Source organism: Tiliqua scincoides, chromosome 2 (assembly GCF_035046505.1).
Source record: "Tiliqua scincoides isolate rTilSci1 chromosome 2, rTilSci1.hap2, whole genome shotgun sequence".
NCBI lineage: Eukaryota > Metazoa > Chordata > Lepidosauria > Squamata > Scincidae > Tiliqua > Tiliqua scincoides.
Window position 1 is genome coordinate 76509838 of NC_089822.1, and position 15977 is coordinate 76525814.

Here is a 15977-nt window from a genome sequence, read left to right on the forward strand (position 1 = left end):
GTGGAGCAGAGCTCCAACAGACCTGCCTCTCTGCCTCCCCGCTTCCTCCCCTGGCATACCTCCCACCTGCCCTTTCCCTGCCCCCCCGCCTCTCTGTCATGCCTCCTCCCCTCCCTCTCTCTGCCCTCGGCCTGACTTCCCTCTCCCCGGAACGCCCCCTCCCCACCCTCACTTATCATGCCACAGCTTGGCGGTCTGTTAGACTGCCAAGCAGCAGAGGGCAGGCGCCTGCCTGGCGCTAGCCCAGCACCAGCGCTGGCCCGGCGGTAAGCCTCGCAGATGTGCCTTATAGCACGTTTGCGACAGTGCATGCCTGCAGGAAGCTGGCACGCTGAGCTCAGGATTGGGCTCTCAGTCCCTGTTGCATATATGCAACATTGGGCAGAAATGGCTTTAATGGGGAAAGGATTTTTTTGCAGAAAGCACAGTAAAAGGGGATCCATTTCTGAGAATGCCATCTAATTCGAGCCAAACCAGGAAACCATTTCGATTCTGTATTTGTTAGTTGAGCAGTATTTTAGTTGGAAGAAAAAAAATTTCATTGAGTGATTAAATAGCAATTAAGTTCAGTAAGATATGTTAACATTTAGTGGATTTTTTTTAAAAATAAGGCTTAATTAATTCCATGGTCAACTGATGGTTCTGTCTAACTTGGGAAGTGAGTTCATTGATCTTAAAATTAAACTGAGCACAAGTGAAGGACTGATAATAAAATTTGTAGGCTGCGACAAGGAAGCTGCCAAAGATGAGAAGTCCTTGTGAAAGGAGGGCAGATGCTCCAGAGACTGTGATACAGAAAGAAGACTGCATGATTGCCTGTTCAGAGGCTCGTGTTTGTACTCGCATATCATTTACAGAGCGGTGACCTCAATACTCCAATAACCACACATTTTGCAGGTTTCTTAAAATCCGGACTGTCATAGGTCAGCTTTCAGTGTTGTCTAACTCTCCTGCAGAAAATTTGCTGAGTCCAAATTTTGACTGAAGTTATTCCTAGAAAGCAGGAGATCGCTGTAGATTGCCCACCGCACCACATATTGGAAATTCCTTGTTAAAATCTTCAGGATTTCTTTCAGTAGTCACTTGGAGATTGATGCTGAGTCCTGCAGACTCCTGGCCAATCCTGGAGAGATGGGAACGCTGCTCTCCAAAGACAGGAAGCATTTGTTCATGCGTACAGCTTACATATAGGCTTAGTTCACACACATGTAAGAAGGTAGCATTTGCCATTTCTGAAGGGACTATTCTGAATATTATTCCTTAATTGTTCACACATATTTTAAGAATATGCAAATGATGCTTCCCCTGCAGAGCCATCATTAATCCAGTGGTTCTCAAATTTTTAGGGATATTTATTTCCTAAGTAAGTCTTTGCGGAGGAGGGACAAGGGCAGCGACACAATCCTTAGGATCTTGTCACTAAGGGGGGCTTGGGGGTTGCTTTCACTTACTGTGTGCTTGGGAAAGCAGCAGGAGGTGTGGGACAGTGGCGTCGCAAGGGGGTGGGGGCTGCACCGGGTGACGCGCACGGGTGGGGTGACGCGCACTGGGGAGGTGAAGTGCTAAAACTGCGGTGGTTAGGAGTAACCCCATCATGTTATATACCGTTGGATGTGGAATTTCCAGGGGAACGCAATGCAAAAAAACCAGAGTGAAAGATCTCCTTTCTATCAAACGTTATGGCCAAAAAACAGGAGAACAAAAAATACATGGAGCCCTATGGAAAGTGAAACTGAGCTGTATTGCGTGTTTACTCGTGAGTAGGTGAACGTGCCTTAGTCCATCCGAAAGGGCAGGCTGAAAGGAATCCAAAGACACCAGAATGGTCCTGATCCAATGAATGTAGCCCCCAAAAAACACAGAAGAAGGAGGTCCCTCCCTTCAAGCTGGTGATGTATTGAGCCCTATGGAAAGTGAAACTAAGCCACATGGTCGAGTTTACTTGTGAGTAAGCAAAAGTGCCTTGGCTCCTGGGCAGGTCAGGCAAAGGGAAATGTGAGGCCACCAGAATGGTCCTGATTTGATGCAACTGGAGCTCAACAAATGCTCCAGAATGCAGCCCCCCCCCCCTATAAAAAGAATGAAACAGAGGCTTGACATGGTAAGGTGAATCTTTTTCTGTTTTAAGCTGCAATCCTATCCACACTTTCCTGGGAGTAAGCCCCACTGACTATAATGGGACTTACTTCTGAGTAGATAGGCTTGGGCTCTCAGACTTGTAAAGCCAGGTGGGTCCTGATAGTGATATGCTTGAAATATAAGAAATTGAACTGGGTACTGGGTAGGGGTGAAAATCTTACTGATTCTTTTTAGGGGAGGGGTGTTATTGCAGGCAAGCTACAGAGAAAAATCACTTGGTGGAGCAGGGCTGGCTTCCCCTTATTTAATTATTTGTTTTAATTTAATGATTTATAACTATTTATTTTAATTTGCTTTATGATGGGTCCTGTCATTCTAAAAAGTGGGTCGCAGTGCTAAAGTTTGAGAACTGCTCCAATAAGATGTTAGTAAGTTGACACCCTGGGGCAGGGGTGTCCAATGTTTCTGGCAGGAGGGCCACATCATCTCTCTGACACTGTGTCTGGGGCAGAGGAAAAAAAGAATTAATTTACATTTAAAATTTGAATAAATTTACATAAGTTTACATAAATGAATATATTAAAGATGAACTTATATGAATGAATGAAGGTCTTGCAATAGCTCAAGGCCTGGCACAAAGCAAGACCAGCCTTTCCTCCACTGCCACTGCTGCATCACAGATGTGAAACAGCAAGCAGTGGTGGGAGCCCTCATCCCACAGCTCACGAGAGAGGTCAAGCAGTCGCCCTCATGCTGAAAGCAGTTGCGTCGGACCAGTGCGGGCTCCAACAAATCTCCAGAGAGGCTCATTGGAGACTGGGGCTCCCTGAGGGCTGCATTGGGAGTCCTGAGGGCTGCAAGTCGCCCCAGGGCCGGGGTTTGGGCACCCCTGCCCTAGGGGGAGGTGACACTGCTAATCATCAAAATCACTAAAATCACAGTTTGTAAAAATAATACCATCATATCAATCAATGTGTAATTTCATGCAGAATGCAATGAAACAAACCATGTTGAAATATCTTTATTCTATCAAAAGGTAGATCCAAAAAACCAGTGGGGGCAGGGCGATGGTAGATCACCATGCCCACCACCTGGAGTGTTGCCCTGCCCACTGCATGGGTGTGACGCGCTGGCCTCCCGCACTGGGTGATGCGAACCCTAGTGACTCCACTGGTGTGGGGAGCCCTGCATAGCCCTCCACAGGGCTCACCAAGGCTTGGAATGTTGAGAAACAGTGCGTGCAAATCATTTCCAGATTTGCCTCGCAGTCAGGAGATGGTTTGTGTGCGCTGTTTCTCAACATTCCAAGCTTCAGGGAGCCCAGAGCAGGGCTGCGCAGGGCTCCCTGCACCTCCTGCTGCTAGCCCAAGCCCACAGTAAGTAAAAGCAGCCCCTTGCCCCCTTAGTGACGCAATCTTCAGGATTGCGTTTCTGCCATCCCCTGCCCCTTAAAGGATGGTGGAAGCTTTACACAACTGGCGGGTCACCAGTTTGAGAACCACTGATCTATGCAATACAGTCCTAAATATATGCATATTTACTTGGGTATAAGTTTCATTTTGTTAAGGGGATCTTAACAAATTTTGTTAAAGAGAGTTTTCTCAAGGAAATTTATTAAATTCCAAATCATTTGGAGTTCAGTCTTTTACTGAGAATTCTCCAAAGCTCCAAAGGCACACAACAGGGGAGTTCTCTCTCAGCTGCTGGCCTTCTTGCCTGCCACTTTCTCTTTTCTTCCGCTTCTCCTTTACCAAATCTAAAATGTTATTGAGAGAAGGGAAAGAAGTTTGGAAAAAAAAAAATGGTAACTTGGCATTTAGCTAAAGTCCCTTTGCACCCATTTTTGCCCAGCAAAATATGTATAGCTGTACATATTTGGTCCCTGTTGCGTATATGCAACGCTGGGCAGAAATCAGTGGTGGACCTGGGGCGGGGCAGGGGAACAATTGCCCTGGACATTATGCTTGCTGTGTGCTTCCCGTGCCTCTGTTGCTGCCGCCTCCACCTCCTGCACCGCCCTGCTTGCCTGTCCGCAGTAGTGGGCATCCCACTGGATGAATGGGACAAATGCGAGGTGGGCGAGGAGCCTCACACACATCTAGGACCATGCAGGAAGCCTTTTGAGGCTCCCAATGCGATCGGAAACTGTGCTTCTAGTTTAAGAGTCTGGGGAAGCTTCAGTAGGCTTCCCTGGTACGTCCTGGTGTTTCACGAGGTTCCGTGCCCAGGGCATTTGCCCTGTTCATTCAGTGGGCAGTCCACTACTGTGGATGGGCAGGCAAGGCAGCGCAGGAGGCAGAGGCAGCTGCGGTGGAGGAGGTGGTTTAGCTTATAATGCTCCAGGTAGATTCCAAACTAGGGGAATGTGTTTCCAAGCCCATTCAATTCCAATTTCCAAATTTCTTCCCATCCCTATTTGGTGTTCATAGAAGTCTAACATTTACAGAACTTTTACAAAGAAGAGCTCTCTTTTTCGTGTATTTATTAATACTTAATGGCTCAGTCCTATCCTTGAGATACATCAAGGGTATTTCCACATATGCCCGCACACCAAAGGCCCTGCTGCCCCAGGGCACCAGCCAATTAACATGCTATGGATGCTGATGCAGCTTTGGGGTCCCTGGACAGCAGAGGGTTTGGTGCTGGCTGCTGCCCCTAGAGGGGTTGCTGGTTCTCCCATCTAGGCTGCTTCTTTCTGGGCCCCAACTCACAAAGTATAGGCAAAGTATAGTATATGGGCAGGGCTGGCTTTAGGGCCATTTGACCATTTTGGCCAAATTCGACCCAGTGCCTGGAAGGGCCCCACACTGGGGCAGTGACCTTGCACTGTAGCCGATGCTCCAGCATGGAGTCTTTCATGCTGAAGCATCACAAGGACAGCACACTGAATGGAGCATTGCCAGTAGATGGTCCTCTCTCCTACTCACCCATGGGTCTGATTGGCTTGAAATTGGCCATCCTGGAAGCAGTTGGCAGTGACGCCATTGCTGAGTGCCTCACCACTGCTGATCATCCTTGTGAGTTTGGCAAAAATGTTTTGCATTGATCCTCATAGCTCCTGATGCTGATCCTGTATATGGTTTAATATGCACCCTCTTTCTCCACCAGCATCAGCTGTAAAGTCAGCCTCCTTGTGATGTTGGCCTTCCCTGACAAGGGAATAGGTCCAGCCTCCCCATTTAGCATCTTGCCCTGCCCTTTGTCTGGGCCAGCCAACCTCTCATCCTGGCCATGGTGCTTTGATCTTCTGGAGAGGCTTGCATCAGGCTCCAAAGGCTATCCTGTCCTTCTCCTGACATCTGGGCTACCTCCAATCCATTTTTCCTGGCCGTACCACTGCTTGGGTTGATGAGGTTTTCTATGAATAGTGTGGCAATATTAACCCACACTAGTGGCAATATTAGGCCATGATCCTGCCCCCACCACTAACACGGCCACTGAGGCACCTCCCAGGGCAATTCTTGTAGGCCATAAAATGCCAGGCACTGCAAGGGATAGGGACACAGCAACAGGTGTGGTACCTTCTCTCCCCAAGCACTGTCAGTGTGGCCTCAGTCAGATCTGTAGCAGCCTGTGCCATGCCATCCATGTTGCCAGTTGCCTTAGTTTCTGCGGCTGTCAGCCCAGGTAAATCCCAAGCCAGACAGCAATATCAAAATATGCCATGTTGACATAATTAAAATAAAGTCAACTAACTGCCCAATCCTATCAGGGCCTTCTGCTGGAAGGCCCAGGCTGAGGGCATTGTGGTTCAGCATGTGTGCCAGTGGAGCGTCCAGCCCCTGCTGGAGCCAGTAAGTCAGTTGGGATGATCCGGGGGAGGGATGGGAATCAGGGCCAGCCAGGAACATTCTGATGCTGGGAGCAAATGTCAGTGGCAGCAGCTCCACCAATATCCTATGCCGCCTTTCTAGCCTTGATACACCTGCTTGGGCCCACTCAGATTTTTGCTAGCCAAAGGTCTGGCACATATCTGAGCAGGCCCATTGGGGACCAAAGGAGCTGTTGCTCTAGCCAGCCCACAGCATGCAGTAGAGCCCATGCCAGCACCACAGTACACTGTGGGTCAGTCAAGGATAGGATTGGGCAACAATAAATAAATAAATAAATAAATAAATAAATAAATAAATAAATAAATAAAGGTATTTATATACCGCCTTTCTTGGTCTTTTATTCAAGACTTTATTCAAGGCGGTTTACATAGGCAGGCTGATTAAATCCCCGTAGGGATTTTTACAATTGAAAGAAGGTTCTATCTTTCAAGAACCACAACAGTCCAGGTGTTTCAGTCTGATCTGGCTTCACATTCTGGCCTCCATCCTCCCACGCTCAGAGCAGATGGAATAGCTCGGCTTCAGCTTGTCAGCTGCTTCAAGGTCGCATGGTGCCGGTGGCCTCGAACTGGTGACCTTGTGGATGTTATCTTCAGGCAAATGGAGGCTCTACCCTCTAGACCAGACCTCCTGCCCAAACTAAATAAATTATGAAATGACATTATTATATGGTTTTATCGCTTTATACTATACAGTGAGAATAGAAATGAAGGTAACTGCATTAAGGTTACTAACTAAACTGAGCCAAGAGATAATTCTCCTGCCCTCTTACTGCACTATGAAGGATCTTAACTAGGCTCAACCAGAGAATATTTTTTAATACACTGGGCATAAATTCACCCCATAAAAGCTCCTTTTTCAGAAGGAAGTATGGGCAGAAAGAAGTATGGAGAAAAAGACCCTCAAAAACTATTTGATTTTAAAAAAATAACACTCCTTCAGATCCAGTTGGAACATAATTGAGGGACCAGATGTAAAACTAAGTCCTCCATAAATGTATTATATACCCTAGTCCTATCCCCCTCCCCACCTGCAAAAGTAGCATTGAGCTGTTGGAGACTGCTTCATAGCTATAATAACGCAGCCTCCACCAACAAATGCAGCAGACCCACCAGCAGAAAAGCCGAAGCAGCCTGCCGTGTGCTGACATACCTGCAGACACCTGCTGGAACAGGTAAGCCCATGAGGACTGGAGGGAGAACTGGAGGGAGGCAGGGTGGGGGTTCAATGGGGCAAGGGAGGGCAGAATGGGGAGTGGGTGGAGCAAGTCAGGGAGGGAGCAGGGAGAATCAGGACCAGGATAGGCATTTCTAGATAGGGAATGCACATGTGGCTGACATGATTTTGCCTTATTCAAGCCACTGTAATCACACAAGTTATGGTGGACACAGATACACAGATGATGTCTGGCAGCTCATAAAAATGGTATTTCTCCATGTAATCCTGGTGGGCTTGCCCAGTGGTCAACAACTCTGTATTCTCCTAGATCTGTGGTTTTCAAACTCTCAGGGAGTTTGAAGACTGCAGTAAGTCCTTGACAGAGGAGGGGAGGGAGGCAGCGGAGGTGGGGTGAGGGCAGTGATGCAATCCCCAGGATTGCGTCGCTAAGGGGGGCTGCAGGGACTGGGATGCGCTTGCCAGTCCCTGCAGCAGCGGGGTGCGGGGAGCCCTGCGCAAGCGTCTGCAGGGCTCCCCAGCCTTCTGAAAGTGAAAGCGGAGCGATCGCACTCCAGTTCCGGTTTTGCGGAGGTGGAGCTCAATCACTCCACTTTCATTTTTGGAGCATCAGGGAGCCCTGCAGAAGCTTGCACAGCGATCCCCACACCCCCAGGATGCTGCTGCAGTGACTAGTGAGTGCGTCCCAGTCCCTGCAGCCCCCCTTAGCAACGCGATCCTGGGAATTGTGTTGCTGGCTCCCCCTGCTCCCTTCCCTTAAGGGGGCAGAAGCCAGGGCTCTCAGGTTGGGGCATCGCGACACCCCAGTTTGAATAGCTCTGTCCTAGATGGATGCAATCATGATCTGCTTACTGTACTGTTTCTAATATCTATCCCAAAGGAAACGTCAAAATATATTGAGGAACACAGCATTTAATCGTTGTGTGTGTGTGTGTGTGTGTGTGTGTGTGTGTGTGAAAGGCACATGGGTTGGTTTTTATGCTTTCCACTGTAAACTAAATACAAACATTGTAGCATCTCCATCCACAATGCCACACATTTGTACTGGCAGAAGCTTCTACAGCAGAAACCATGTGCTCCTCATTGTTTCACAGAGGATGGAGAAGGGATAGGAAGGTGAACAGGGGTTAAGTCGAGAAATTCAATAACATAGGAACAACTCTATTATTGAGGACTTGCAGATAGGTGTTTTATTGATGGAATGCAAGAGATGTGCAGATACTTCAAATCAGAAATCTCAGTAACCCGACATTTATTAATTACATCTTCTAATTAAATAGCGACTACTTCCCTAAACTACTGAATATTTTTATTGCCATGCTTTCATGTCTCTGTTCCATAAATCTTTATACAAACTGTGCTTTACTCTGTATTTCAATTAATTCATGACAATAAAGAAATTGCTTCCCCATTTCTGCCCCTTCTATCTCATTCTGATACAACTTGGTTTGATCCATTATGCATTCTGGTGGATACATTATGTTAAAATTATATGGATTCTCCTAGTGGAATCACTTGAATTATGTGTTGCATGTTTATGATTTGTAATAAACCATTTATATTCTAACCATTCATCCAGAAACTTGTAGCTGCTCAAGCAGGTATTAAAAAATATTCCAAAATCTAGCATAGCTTGGGAAGGGGGGGAGGAATTCCACTTTAACATACCAGATTCTTCTTTTGCAACTATTTGTTCCAAGCACAAACAAGCATTAATAATTCTTGCATAGGCATTTTTTTTTTACTCTTTACCATTCACTTTCACTTTCTTTGCAGTTATAGTTAACGTACTTCCAAATATGCCGTTTTGGCTTAACTTAAAAGATGTCTACCACATTATGAGGTTTATTTTGCTTGGATCTGACAGCAAAGCTAAATTTGGTACTTTTTGAATAATAACAGCAGAAAAAAATGGATCTTAATTTTAAAGATGTAATGCAGTGTGCATTTCAGGCAGAATTGCAAAATTTGTGACCATGTCACTGAATGCTGTCCACGTGTCTTCTGTTAATCTCAGCAAGCAAGGAAATGAGATAAAGATCAGGAGATTTTTATTTTCCAAAAATAGGCTCTTGATAATGCAGAGAAAATCAAAGTAGGAAAAATTTAAAACTGGAAACCAGATCCTGTTCCTTTTCAATAAATAATAAATAAAATCTGTCTATCATGGACAAAAGGAGTATGGAAAATACTAATTTTAACTTCAGCAGCTGAGCAGGTAGCAGATCTGCCTGACTAGTGATGTCATCATCCCTTCCCTGTCCACAAGGGTTGGTCTTTCTTTCAACTTAACTTTCTCTCAACTTAACCTGTCAAGAGAGGCAGCTGGTGTTTTGGAGAACAGTCCTCTTAAATCTTGCAGAAACCCTTGAATACTTTCAATTAGTTTAAGAGGCTGATCACAACTCCTTCCATTGGGGAGCTATTCACCAGTCTCCTTTATGCCTTTGCAGCATGACTACTTCAGCTCCATCATGGTGGTGCCTTCCATTATTGTAAGCATTGGGTAAAAGAACAGATTCATATCTGAGGTACTGTTGGCAGGGCAGGCAGGAGAAGGCAGGATTCTCGAAGGCCACCAAAAGAGGCCTCATGGGCTGCATGTGGTCCACAGGCACATGTTGGACCACCCTACTTTAGACCTTAAACTTGGCTAAACTCCACCCACCTCAACCAACATGCATATTCCATTCCAAAGAATCAGCACATGCTTTTTGAGTCACAGCTATTTCACTACGTCTCAGATAAATGCTGCTGTGAACACCAATATACGTTTGTCTGCTACACTAATTCTTACAATAGTCTAATTTGACTTCCTAGCTGTTCCCTCACACCTGTTTATTCTCACATGATTAAATCTTCAAACCGACAGGGAAGTGCACAAAAAACCCACCCTCAAACAAAACAAGATGGAGCCCATATATCAGAGTTATAGGCACACAAAACTACAGTCGATTGCATTTATTTGCAGTTGCAAAGGCTATACTGTTACAGTGCTAGGACTAAGATCCTGGTTTCGAGGTGGACAGAAGGACGTGGCTGGAGTATTGAGAGCAATTTCACCCTTGCAGCAATAAGAAGAGGGGAAAGGAGCTGATTTTGCCTGCTTGGCAAGATTAGAAATAGTAAATGATGAAGAGTATCTAAGATATGAATAATAAGAACATAAGAACAGCCCCACTGGATCAGGCCATAGGCCCATCTAGTCCAGCTTCCTGTATCTCACAGCGGCCCACCAAATAATTCCATCCCAATATATTTATGTCAACCAGTAGCTTTGACATTAGGTAGATATCAACAGTAATTATAAATGGTGCAAAAGTGGTGTTGAAAAAATGAATAAATGATTCATCTAAATGAATCCCCATTATTGGCACCATTAACAGCACTATATAAATTTATAATTATTTATAATTATTTATTTTGCTATGTTAACTGCTCGGTGATTTTGTTGTTGTTGTTGAAAAATGGTGTATACATCATCACTATAATGCCCCCAATATAGCAATATTACAGAGTCATCGTCTAAACATCACTGGGCACTAAGATATATGTGCAAAAACAAAAATATGGAATGGAATAAAAATAATGTATTTCTTCCCTTTATTTATAATATTCTCACTTTTAAAGACTTTTTTTTCAAAACATGAATCAAAGTTTTAATATTTTTTTTTAAATGTATGCATAAACATGGAGTTTGAATAAAATTGGTTTAATGAGGATTTATAGTATTAAAGGTTTTTGTAACAGAATGTGCTTACTAAATATATTTAAGTTCACTTGGTTTTGGTGAAAGGCTGGTTTTGTGGCAATACTACACAATGTTTCATTCTGATGAGATTTGAAACTGCCAGCTATGATTGATATTGTTTATTTAATTAAAGATATTTAATTGAACCATTCTTGATTTGTAGAATTCTTTGCCGGTTCCAGGAACAAAAACCCTGGTGTCCCTTGGGAATCTCGGCTTTGTAAGGCACAACTGCCAAGTCATTAAGCCACCTTCAATCCAAACTTCAAGTTCAGACAGGTGTTAGCACAGTGGGTTCTGGGAGAGAGCTAGGAAAGTGCTGGCATCTGCAAAGATAGATCCTTTGCATGTCACATTATGAGAGGCCTACTGCAGGCTTCCATACAGCTGAGTCGTGTCGCTGCCAGCCATTGATTTAGTGCCTGAATACACCAATTTTTACTAATTCAAAGCAGCAAGGTCATTTTAATTCACTTCATCTGGTCTTTCCATTATAGCAGCAAAGTGTTCCAAGGAAACCTTGAAGAATGTTAAGTATTGTTGTTACCTCTTGGCTTATCTGAAGCAAATTGGGAGCACAGATTTCCTAATACAGCAGATGTTCCAGGCAAGCCCTTTTGCTTGTGAAGCCATTGACATCATTACAAATTTGATTAAATAAGGATTTCTCTCTAATGCACTAAGATGTGAAAATAGATTCATTCTTCCTGCGATACCTGGAATCAGGGGGCTTTAGAGTCTAAGCTCATTTGCTTTGCCATTTTTGTAAGAACATTTCCTTAGGCATATTTATGGATCAGTTTGATGTTCACAAGCAGGAGAATTTGTTAAAAGCACTTTGAGCCAGGAATAGTGAATTACAGCATTACACAGATTGCCTCTTCATACTTCTGTCCAAAGCATGTGCCTTGTTGTGTGAGGTCATATCTGCTCCAATAACTAACAGAGAGCTAATGTAAAGCAAGGGAACACAGAAGAAGAAACCAAAAGACCATCTAGTCTAAGCTCCTGTGAGGCCAGCACTAGTGGTCTATCTGGTGCAAGAAACTGATGTCATGAAATACCTGTAATGGCAGGAGATACTGAAGCAGTGCAAAGAGGCTCTGGAGGGGCTGGGCACAGCCAAGTGGAGGCTCGTACAGCCATGTGGTTGGAGTGGCCCAGCCTAGCCCAGAAAGGGCCAAGCACTGGCTGGGCACAGATTGGCTGCAGGGAAGGCAAAGCTCTTTAAAGCTGGGGGCAAGTGCAGAGAGAAATGGCAGTTGCTACCTGTGAAAGAGACAATCACGTTAACAGAACCATGATAAGCTGGACTATGAGGGAACATATCCGTGCAAGAATACAAAAGGTGTAAAGAAACATAAACTTACCCTGAGTTCAGCTAGTCAATTGGCACGGAGCAGAGTAAAAGGGCAGAGGGGACCTTGCATGTCCTTGCATGGCCCCCTAGGCTCCCACCTCCCCCATGGATGATGGTGTCCATGGGGAGGAGACATCACACCCCTATGCCGAAAAAGCAGAACCATCCATGCCAGACACAAAAGGGCTGCTATTGTTAGTCTACACTGGGTACTGTTATTTACATGTTCCATTCTATGCAAGCACTGTCTGAGTGCATGGATGGTGAATATGTAAAACGAATCCAGGTACAATCATTAATATAGAATAATTGATGACTCAGACAAATGACTCACAGCCCAATCTTGAGCTGCCCGGGGTGTGCGGCTGCAGCGGCGCCGAGAACAGCACCTGCTGCATCCTCAGCCTGCTGCAGGCGGCCCCTTGGGAGAAGGGGACTTCTGTCCCTTTTCCCAGGTAAGGGAAGCAGCCCCGCAATAGGGCTACCACTGACCAAAAGGTTGGCGGTAAGGTAAAGGCGTTCATGTAGGGCACCAAGCCCCACACGAATGCCTTGGATGCAGTGGAGCGGAGCTCCATGGGACCCGCCTCCCTCCCTCCCCCGGCATGCCTCCCGCCCGCCCTTTCTCCGCCTCCCGCCTCCCGCTTTCTCTTATCTTGAAAATATGATCCAGGTTTTCATATTCTCTCATTTGAAGCTAATGAGTTCTCCTACATGAGCACAAAGTGCTTATTTCTGGCCATCATCTGCTTAATGGCATCACTTCCTGCTTAATGATGTCACATCATTCAGTAGGCACCATGAATATTATTCTGCCTACTGAGTGAAACAAGTTTGACACCTGTGATCTACGGTAAGGTAACAGCACATTTCTATAGTGTTTTCAGTTGCACATAAAAATGGCAGCTAAAAGAATTGAATGTTAACTGAGCAGAGGTAAAGCCATGTATTTCTGGAGCAACAGAATCAGAGACAGTAGGACATACAGTGGCAGCTTGTGACATCTCTTCCCAATAATCTCTTTGCTGCTGTCTGGGAAGAAAGTGTGAGCAAATCCTGTTGTGGGCAAAATGGTCAGGTAAACATTAGATGCATCCTCTGATCCTTCCCCAATTTTTTGCAGTAGTTGCCAGGAGCAGGCACAAAGCAACTGTTAGACAATGCAAAATTAATGTGTGATTTGCATAATCAGAAAACATTTTACATAATATGCAAATTGGGTTGCCCAGATTTTGAGAACAATCATGTTTGCAACCCTGCAATGATTCAGAAATTTCTCCGACCATGAGTTTTTTGAACCCAGTTCAGATATCTCACTGAATTATTGTGGAAACATGAGAAATGCATTGTTTCCCTTGTGTTGCTAGAAATCTATAAGTACCTCACTTCATCTCTGAAGTAACAGCTGACAGAAGAAGATTCTTTTACGCATCTCACAGTCACTTCATATGAGGTACTCTACAGATGTAAAGTTCTGGAACATGCAAAACATAAGAAGGTATACCTTTGAGCATATGCAGAATAGATGTTGTTACAAATTAAAAACAAATAGACCAAACGCTTAATGGACAAACAGTAATGTTTTCCTTAATATTCCCTCTGTAGCTTTCTAGTAGTCGTTCCTATCCTTCCCCCTTCCTCCCCTGCCAGTGCAGCCACACCAAAAAGGCTTGCATGGCATCCTGTTGGGGGGCAGATTGGAAGGCTTAGGAGTGTCAGCACACATACCTGCAAGGCTGTCCTGGGGTGCACCTACAGAAAGATAAGAGAATTTATTTTCTCCTAAGTCCCTTGACTGCCAATGGTTCTCATTGTACCTGCGCCAGCTCTTTAGCAGGTGTAAGTCAAAGGAGAGAAAGGCTTATAGCTGTCTGCTATAAGAAGTGGTAACATTCAGTGCAAGTCACCCATACCAGCTGACATATCTTTCCGCTCCAACATTCCTCCCACCCTCCCCCGTTCCACCCTATCCTGCCTTCCAGCCCTCCACCTCCTGTTCCATCCTACCCATGACCTGCCTGGTTCAACAGTCTCTCCGTTCTTTGCTGCTGTGCGTGGGGCTCCTTCATTTGTGAGCAGGCAACTCGTGAGGGATGTAAAGTGCATTCTGCTAATGGAAAGCTAGTTCTGTAGGTAGCTTGTTAGTTTAGGATTGAGCAATAAATCTGCAGTTTTGCCCACTGGCTGTTGGGGAAAGATGGAGATAGACCATCTTTTTTTGTCTTCTATTTTGCAGTGGTTGTGCTTGTACACTTCCTTCCTCTAAAAAAAAAAAATCTTTTGAGATACGAATCTCTTTAGAATTAGTTTTTGGAATAAACCTTAAGACTTATATTTATAAAAATTCAGTTTTGGGGCTGCCCTTGAAGATAGTTCAAAAGTTGTAGGTAGTGCAGAATGCGGTAGCTCATCCGGTTGCTGAAGGTTGGTCTGTTGGACTGCTGCTTTGGTGGCTGCATTGGCTGCCAGTTTGGTTCCGAATCCAATTCAAGGTGCTGGTTTTGACTGTTAAAGCCCTTTATGGTTCCTGATCAGTGAATTTGAGAGACTGCCTCCTTCCATATTATCTGGCCTACTCTTCAATCATTTGAGAGAGCCCTTTTCACTGTGCTGCAACTGAGAGAGGATTGCAGCCAGAATTAGGGCTTTCTTGGTATGGCACCTGCTTTATGGAACTCCCTCCCCTTTGAGTTGAGAGTGACTCCTTCCAGTGAGGCCTGAAGACCCTCCTATTTCAAAATGCCAGTAAGGTTTTTAAAGTTATGCTCACCGGCTCCAAACCGATGCTTGCTGATTTTTACTAATTATTTAATGCTCTTACTATTGATGGTTTTTATTGCTGCTGTTTGCAGCTAGTTGGCTTTTAATATGGTGTTTTATGTATTTCATAGTTTAGGATTTGGGATAGATTCTTAAGAAAGCACTAGTAGGCTGTTAATGTCTAGCATTGCTGTTAGAGTAGAGTTAGAGTAGAGTTTATCAAACTGTGGGTTGGGACCCACTTGGTGGGTCGCAAGGCAGTTTCAGGTGGGTCCCCATCCATTTCAATGTGTATTTTATTTTTAGCATATTCAACTTGATGCTACCATGGTATGTGACTGCATCTGGGGAAATGTGACAGATCTACTTTTTACAGGCTACTATGTATATACAGTGGTGCCTCGCAAGACAAATGCCTTGCACAACGAAAAACTCGCAAGACGAAAGCGTTTTGCGATTTTTTTGGTGACTCGCAAGACAAATTTTTCTATGGCCGTACTTCGCAAGATGAACTTTTTTGCATTTTTTTTGGGCTTGTTTTAACCGTTAATACCCAGGATGCATTGTGCCTGGAGGTTAAAAAGTTGAAGTTTTGTGCTTGAAATTTTTGAAATTCTCTGTACAGTATGTATGCCTTTAAAGAGCACTTAATAAACACTTTGTAAACCAAATTTGACTTTGTTCTGACTTTTTTTGCCCATAGGAACGCATTAATTAAATTTCAATGTTCCTATGGGAAACCGCACTTCGCAAGACGAAATTTTCGCAATACGAAATGACTTGCGGAACGAATTAATTTTGTCTTGCGAGGCACCAATGTACTTTTAACAATGATAGTCAATGGGGCTTACTCCTGGGTAAATGTGGATAGAATTGCAGCCTTTGGGATGTTTGGGGAACTTTTTAAAAACAGATTAACTACTTCTTGGGAGGGTTAGGAGGGCTCTTCTTTATTTAAAATAAATTTTTAAACTTATTGTAAACTTTTAAAGTACTTAGGCCCAAATCCTAACCAACT